The sequence below is a fragment of the Astyanax mexicanus genome, chromosome 16 (assembly GCF_023375975.1).
Source record: "Astyanax mexicanus isolate ESR-SI-001 chromosome 16, AstMex3_surface, whole genome shotgun sequence".
Classification (NCBI taxonomy): Eukaryota; Metazoa; Chordata; class Actinopteri; order Characiformes; family Acestrorhamphidae; genus Astyanax; species Astyanax mexicanus.
In genome coordinates this window covers 513,304-521,015 of record NC_064423.1, presented here as the reverse complement: position 1 = coordinate 521,015, position 7,712 = coordinate 513,304, and the positions used below count along the sequence as shown (strand labels likewise).

At 52.0% G+C, this 7,712-nt stretch overlaps 1 pseudogene; it reads right to left on the bottom strand.

Moving 5' to 3' along the window:
- Window positions 1–938: 938 nt before the first annotated feature.
- Window positions 939–6,043, bottom strand: LOC125782305 (uncharacterized; annotated as a pseudogene).
- Between the last annotated feature and the right edge of the window lie 1,669 nt (window positions 6,044–7,712).

The window sequence follows — 7,712 nt, the reverse complement described above, 5'->3', positions numbered from 1 at the left end:
CATGTGTGTTCTCCTGTTTTGGACTAACCCTGAGTTCACACGGCTGTTCGTGCAGTCACATGGTGGAATTTTTCTGTGTAAGCGGTGAGTACAGTGGCTAATCTAGCAAGCTTCTGTAGTTTTTGAGCCATCTGCTACTTTTATCCATGCTTAATGTTTCTCCAAATTGCCCCTGTAATTATGCAAAGATGCATCATATCAAAGAGAAAACAATGAGTCAATGCCTACTTAATATTAGAATAATTAGATCACCTTTAAGCTCTTTCAGTGGCCCACACACAGAATGTCCCACTGGGAATTGTCCTGATGCTCCCTATGGCCAGTCCATCCCTGGGTCGAATTCAGATATTCACTGAGCTGAAGTTAGGGACTTCTGCCTGTGAAGAATGTTTGGTCGATCAGTTTTACTTACAAGAAGTTAAGTAAAACTCAAATTGACACTTATTGTCACAATGTTTGTGGCCAAACTGCTCCTACAAATCGCTCTCAGGACATGACTGGTTGCTCTATATACACATGGGATCTTACTGTAATGGGTTGGGAGCAGTAGCTCTCCAGCCCAGAAGGATTTTAGAACCCAGGTGCAGAGCAGTAGATCTCAAAGCAGGTAAACCCAAGAGAAAGAATAATAATAATGATAATAAAAATATAATCTTTAATACATATATTAATAGGATATATAATATTATATGTATATAAGTCCTTATTAAACCCCGCTCCCTGCGGGGATCGAACCCAGGCTGTCACGGTCGCAGCCCAGTGCTCTAACCGCTGCACCAGCGAGCGGATTGGGATGCAGTTGCTTTAATCACCCTTTAAAGAGCCTCCCCCGAAAGGGGCGGAGCAACGAAAACGGGTGGAGAGTGAAAACGGGTGGAAAACAAACCTCGCGCCGAGCGTGAGTGAAAGAGAGAGGGAGAAAACTTTAGGTTACGACCGTAACCCCGGTTCTCTGATAGCATGAGTGAGGTATCTCACTATGGGATACGCCCCTCTCGCGTATTCCTCAGAAGCACTCTAACATTACGCCAGCCCTTACTGGCTGGCCAGGTCTGACGTCCGCGGGGGGAGGCACCCCCTATAAAAGCAGGTGCCCGAGCGGCAGAACGTCATTCAAAGTTAGCTATCTCTTCTCGCTCATTGCAAGAAGGGTGGTCCGGTGAGATACCTCACTCATGCTATCAGAGAACCGGGGTTACGGTCGTAACCTAAAGTTCTCTTTCAAGCATTCATTCGGTATCTCACTATGGGATATGCTTACTCCCGTATTGCCGGACAAGCCAACCTAGACGCTGCTTGACCTGACATCAGACTGGCGCGTCTTGAGCCAGCGCTGAGCTAGTGCTCAAAACAGCATGAGCCAAACGTGATGAAGTAACGTCAAGCCTGTAGAACCTCATAAAGGTTGTAGGTGATGACCAACAAGCGGCCGCACATAGCTCTTGTAAGGACACCCCTTTAAAAAGAGCCCATGATGTGGCAATACCCCTCGTAGAATGCGCACACAGACCATCGGGGGGGTTCAACCCTTTTGCTGAATAGGCCAAGCCTATAGCTTTTACAATCCAGTGTGAGAGACGCTGTTTTGTAATGGGCTTGCCCTTATGAGACCCGGACCAGGAAATAAATAGTTGATCTGATTTCCTGAATGACATGGTCCTGGTCAGATACGCTCTCAAAGCGCGCACAGGACATAGCATATGTAACCGCTGCTGTTCCGGAGACGAAAACGGCGGTGGGTGAAAAGCAGTGAGCTCCAACGGAAGACACGAATAAGACGTGTCCATAACCTTAGGAATGTACGCTGGGTTAGGTCGCAGAGAAACGTTAGAGTCACCTGGACCAAATTGCATACACGAAGAATGCACTGAAAAGGCGTGTAAGTCGCCAACTCGTTTGGCAGACACGAGCGCCATAAGCAGTGCTGTTTTAAGTGAAAGCATCTTCGAATCCACCTCCAGTAAAGGTTCGAATGGAGGTCCGGATAAAGCCTCTAGTACCAGAGGCAAATCCCACTTAGGAGATAAAGGTTTTGATACAGGGCGCAAGCGACGCACCCCGCGCATAAATCGACAAATGAGGGGGTGTTGCCCCAACGTTTTGCCATTAAGTCCTACGTGACACGCAGAAATAGCAGCTAGATACACTTTGATAGTGGAAAAAGCTCTACCATTTTCAAGAAGTGTTTGTAAAAATAACAAAACACTCCTTACAGAGCATTGGTATGGCACTTCATCTGTGTCAGTACACCAATCCTCAAACACACGCCACTTAGCATGATACAAAGTGCGTGTGGACGGTGCCCTAGCACTTTGGATGGTAGCTACTACATTCTGAGGCAGCCCACATGACGTCAAATTTAACCCTTCACGGGCCAAGCCCAGAGAGCTAGGCGCTCTGGGTGAGGGTGAAAGATTTCTCCCCGCGCCTGCGAGAGCAGATCCCTGCGCAGTGGGAGGGGCCATGGTTGAGCGTAAAGCATCTGCGTTATCTCTGCTAACCAAGTCTTTTGTGGCCAATTCGGTGCTATCAGAATAACTGATAGACCCGCCTCTCTCACTCTGATTAGAGTAGGGGATATCAGAGCTCCCTGGATGCGAACAGATCCACTGCTGGGAGACCGTACCGCTTCCAGACCATATTCACCACGTCTGGGTGAAGTTTCCACTCCCCATAGCGAGGGTGGCCCCTGGAGAGTAGGTCCGCCCCTCGATTTGACACTCCCGGCACATGCGTTGCTCTGAGTGAGAGGAGGTTGGCATTGCTCCAGATAATCAGTCTGTGTGCTAGCCTGTGAAGTTGTAGGGAGCGTAAGCCCCCCTGCTTGTTGATGTAAGCCACCACAGTCGTGTTGTCCGTACGGACCAACACATGAGAGTTTTCCACATACGGAAGAAAATGACGTAGAGCCAGGCATACTGCCCTGAGCTCCAGAACATTTACATGAGCCAAGCGTAAGCTCGGACTCCACTGTCCATTTACCGACCTCCCTTCGTGGGTGGCACCCCATCCCCATAGAGACGCATCGGTAGTGATTACTTTTCTGGCACTGATCGTGCCTAACGGTGCGCCCTGTGACAGGAAGCGCGGATGCTTCCACAGTCGCAGTGTCCGCGCACCCTGAGCTGACACAATAATTTTCCTGCGTGCGTACATTCGCGGGTCCAGACCGAGTTTCGCCACCCAGCGCTGAAACCCCCTCATATGTAGCCTCCCTAGGGGAATAGCAGCCAATGCTGACGCCATCAGACCCAAAAGTCTGTAGCACATCCTCAGCTCCACATAATTTCCCCTTCGAAACTGGGCGAGGCATGCCTGAAATGCCTCTACTCTGTCTGGGGAAAGCCGAGCTCTCATCGCCACTGAGTCTAGGGACAGTCCGATGAAAGTTACTGACTGGCTGGGGTTCAGCACACTTTTGGCCAAGTTGATTTGAAACCCCAGCCATGAGAGGTGTCTCATTAAGTATTCGGTGTGTGTCACGGCTTCTTCCTTTGACTTTGCAGCCAAAAGCCAGTCGTCCAAATACGTTGCCAGACGAATTCCATTCGCCCTGAGCGGCCCTATCGCTGCTTCTGTGCATTTGACAAAAACGCGCGGGCTCAGAGAGAGGCCGAACGGGAGTACCATATACTCGTATGTCCTCCCCTGAAAGGCGAATCTGAGAAACTTTCTGTGGGGAGGGTAAACGGGAATGTGAAAGTATGCATCTTTTAGATCGATGGTGGTGAACCAATCGTCTGGGCGTACAAACTTTAGCAGTGCTGAGTGAGTCAGCATCCGGAATTTGTACTGTCTGAGGTGTTTGTTTAACGCTCTCAGGTCCAGTATAGGTCTCATGCCCCCTCCCTTTTTGGGAACTATAAAATACCTCGAGTAGAAGCCGCTCCGGCTCTGCGTTGGAGGTACTACTTGAATCGCTCCTTTCTCTAAAAGAGAGGCTATCTCTGCTTCTAGAAAACTGGCAGCATTTCCCCTCGCCTGTGACCATATTATGTCTGAGAATCGAGGGGGGGTGTGTGAAAATTGGAGCCTGTACCCTTTCTCCACAGTTCTGAGCACCCATTGCGACGCGATACACGCGCGCCAGCGCGCTATTCGCTGTGTTACAGCTGGCTGCAGCGCCACCAGTGGAGCACTGCTGCCCTCTAGTGGAGGGCAGCACTGCCTCGCTCTGGCAGCTGCGCATGCGCGCGTGGCCGGCTCTGGTACAGAGCTTATGTGGCCCTGCGCCGCTAAGTGCACAGTGTTCCTTATGTTTTTCAACAATAGGGCATTTTTGTTTTGAAGTGCCCTCGGCCCGTGGCCTGGTTGCACAATGGGGTACAATTTTATTTTTGTTGAACACAGTGTGTTTTTGACAGTGGACAGGGGTTTTCTGAACTGAACAAAGTCCCACACTTCTGAACTGTGAGCCGCAACTGCAGGCTCTAGGGACTGGTCCCCCAGTGGGAGAGGGGCGTGTGTCTGGCAAACACGCTTTCCCTCCCCCGGCAGCGAGTTAGGTTGCCTGCGAGGCCCTCTTGCCCAGGCGGGCGCGAGGCGGCGCTTGTCGGCTTCCGTGCTGGTCCACTGGTGCAGCTGGCTTGTTACCCCATGCTCCTCCACTCTCAGCTTTGGGTTTTGCTGGTGGTCTGGGCTGTGGTGGGGTGGGTCGCTTTGGAATCCTGTAGCCAAGCGGAGCACGCGCTACCGCTTGTGCAAAGGATGGGCGGGGCGCTGAGGCAGGAGGTGGGTGCACTTTCCTGGGCAGACAGGTTTGCAGAGCCTCACCCTCCCGCTTCTTTTCCTCACAGCGGCGTTGCATAGCAGCCATAGCGGGGCCGAACAAGCCCTTTGGATCCACAGCAACATCCAGAAGCTGGACTTTTTCGCGGTGTGAGAGGCTAGACAAGTTGAGCCAGCGCGCTCTCTCCTGCGTGACCATGATACTCATCGCCCTTCCTGAAGCCTGGACAGCACAGCGATGTAGGCGAAGGCATAAGTCGGTCACCACGCACATCTCGTCCCAGAGCTTGTGCTCCGTGGTTCCGGCCATCTCCTCCTGAAGCTCAGCCTGATACGCCATCAGCATAGACGATGCGTTCAGAGCTCGCACACCGAGGGCAACGGATCTGTATGCCTTGTCGGTCATGGAGGACTGGAATCCGTCCGCCTTTGACGGGAAGCTAGGCGCGGATGTGGTCATGAAGGCTTTCTGGCCAGGATGGAGGTGGTGAGCGACCAGCGGCTCCACCTGCGGCAGATTGGACAGTCCATTCGCCTCCATTTCTGCGCAGTCCAGCGTAGCACCGCCCAGGACTGGGTTTTTCGATGAGAAAGGTTTCGGCCAGGTGCGGGTCATTTCTTCCAGGCACTCGGGGAATAGCGGAAGAACCTGTCTCTCCATACTTTTCACCCTGGGTAAGCGCTTGCCTTCATACCGAGAACCGGCCTTCTCGGGCAGAGCGCTGGGCCATGGAATGCCCAGTTTTCCTGCGGCGCGCTTGCATACGTCGTGCAGGCTCGCACCAGCAGCTGGGGAACCACCGACCTCGCCTTCCGCGCCTGAGCTACACTCGCGAGGGGCTTGAGGCATTGCTGCCTCCGTCGGTGGAAGGAACGGATCGTCATCGTCCTCGTAGGGGAGGATGTTGTCCGAACCGTCCAGTGAATCCAGCTCCGCGTCGAGGAGTTCATCCCGCTCCTCGCGCATGCAGCCGAGCTCGTCGAGCAACGGAGATACTTCATCCATGTGCTCGGCCCAGTTTGCACTGGTACTGGCTGCAGACACCTGAGGTTGACCCTCGGGAGCTGGAGGCGCCGCCATCATGGGGTCTCGATCGGTCAAACTAGCATGGCGTGCTAGTCGACGACGGAGACTTTTCATGGGCAGGCGGGCGCAGTGGATGCAAGAACCCGTGGGGGCTAGTGCGTCTTGGGCGTGTTGCAGCCCGAGGCACTCATTGCAGCAGGGGTGAGTATCTCTTGCAGAAATATTGTTCCCACATGAGCATAACCGCCCCAGCTTCTCATCTCTCTCTGAGGGAGAAAGAGAAGCCATTGCTAGTTAGCTTTGCAGCTGAAGTAACTCTTAGCTTTCCGGCTAAGTGTAGTTGGCTAAGGCTAATGTTTGGTGACAAGCTAGCCGATAGCACAGGATATAGGGTTCAGCGTACTCTAGTTTGGTGACTAGCGAGTTGCACTGAGTGTTGACCACTGTTTGGAGACAGACTGGTTAGATAGTTGTTTGGAGACAAGCCTATCTTAATTGTGTCGAATGTCGCCGTAGTTAGGAATTAGCGCCCGGCGAGCGAGTGGTTAGCTCTGCTCTGTGGACAGTAGCGTAATTCCTTGGCAGCGTCGACTTGAGTCGCTTCTGAGCGAGAAGAGATGTTTGAATGACGTTCTGCCGCTCGGGCACCTGCTTTTATAGGGGGTGCCTCCCCCCGCGGACGTCAGACCTGGCCAGCCAGTAAGGGCTGGCGTAATGTTAGAGTGCTTCTGAGGAATACGCGAGAGGGGCGTATCCCATAGTGAGATACCGAATGAATGCTTGAAAGAGAACATAAACTAGGATCGCTGAGGAAGTGCAGCTACATCTTATAAAACGAGGTGAAGGAGTAACTGAACAAAAGAGCTTCCAAAGAAAACAAAACGGAACTGAGGTGCTTGTGGATTTAAGCTGCTCCACCAGAGAGGGGAGGAACAGCGCCGGAGAGAAAAGGTAAACAAACCTCGTGCCTCGCGGTGAGAAACACACACAGACACACACACACACACACACACACACACACACACACACACACAGACACAGAGACTCGAGAGGGGCCGGCAGAAAAGAGCACACCGCTCTTCTCCACCAGACTAGAGACAGGTAGATGGCGGCTGTGGAGCTCACTGCTCTACACAGCTCCACCAAACTCGAAAGGAAACAACAAAGGGAAGAGATAGAGAGCCGGGGCTCGCTCAGAAAACCGGCATAGATTCGCTCTCACGAGCTTCAAAGATCCAGCGCCGAGTGGCTGGTTGGCGTTGCTTATAAGGTGTTCAAAGCAGGTGTTGGCAATTAGCCGATTAACCCTCGGCGCTGGCCTGGCGTGCCCTCTGTTGCCCCGGAGGGTGCCTTGGTCGGCCACCAGCCCTTACACTTACACTCTGTGCAAGGTACTATTATTCAGGAGTTTATTCTTCAGGAGTTTACTAAAGATAGTGAGAGATTCTCCTGATCTGGTAGTAGAAGGTAGTTAGTTAGAGGTGTTAGGAGAGTAAGAGCTCTTTGAAGAGCTCTGTCTTCAGGAGTTTATTAAAGATAGTGAGAGATTCTCCTGATCTGGTAGTAGAAGGTAGTTAGTTAGAGGTGTTATGAGAGTAAGTGCTCTTTGAAGAGCTCTGTCTTCAGGAGTTTATTAAAGATAGTGAGAGATTCTCCTGATCTGGTAGTGGAAGGTAGTTTGTTCCAGCATTTGGGAACTCTGTATGAGAACAGTCTGGATTGCTTTGTGTGAATGTTTGTTTGGTAAAGCGAGGCGACGTTCATTGGAGGAGCGCATCGGCCGGGAGGTAGCGTAAGCCTTCAGGAGTGAGTGCAGGTAGGAAGGAGCTGTTCTGTATCACCTTGTAGGCGATTGTAAGAGCTTTGAATTTGATACGAGCAGCAACTGGTAGCCAATGGAGCTCAATGAGCAGTGGGGTGACATGTGCCCGTTTTGGCTGGTTGAAGACCAATTAAT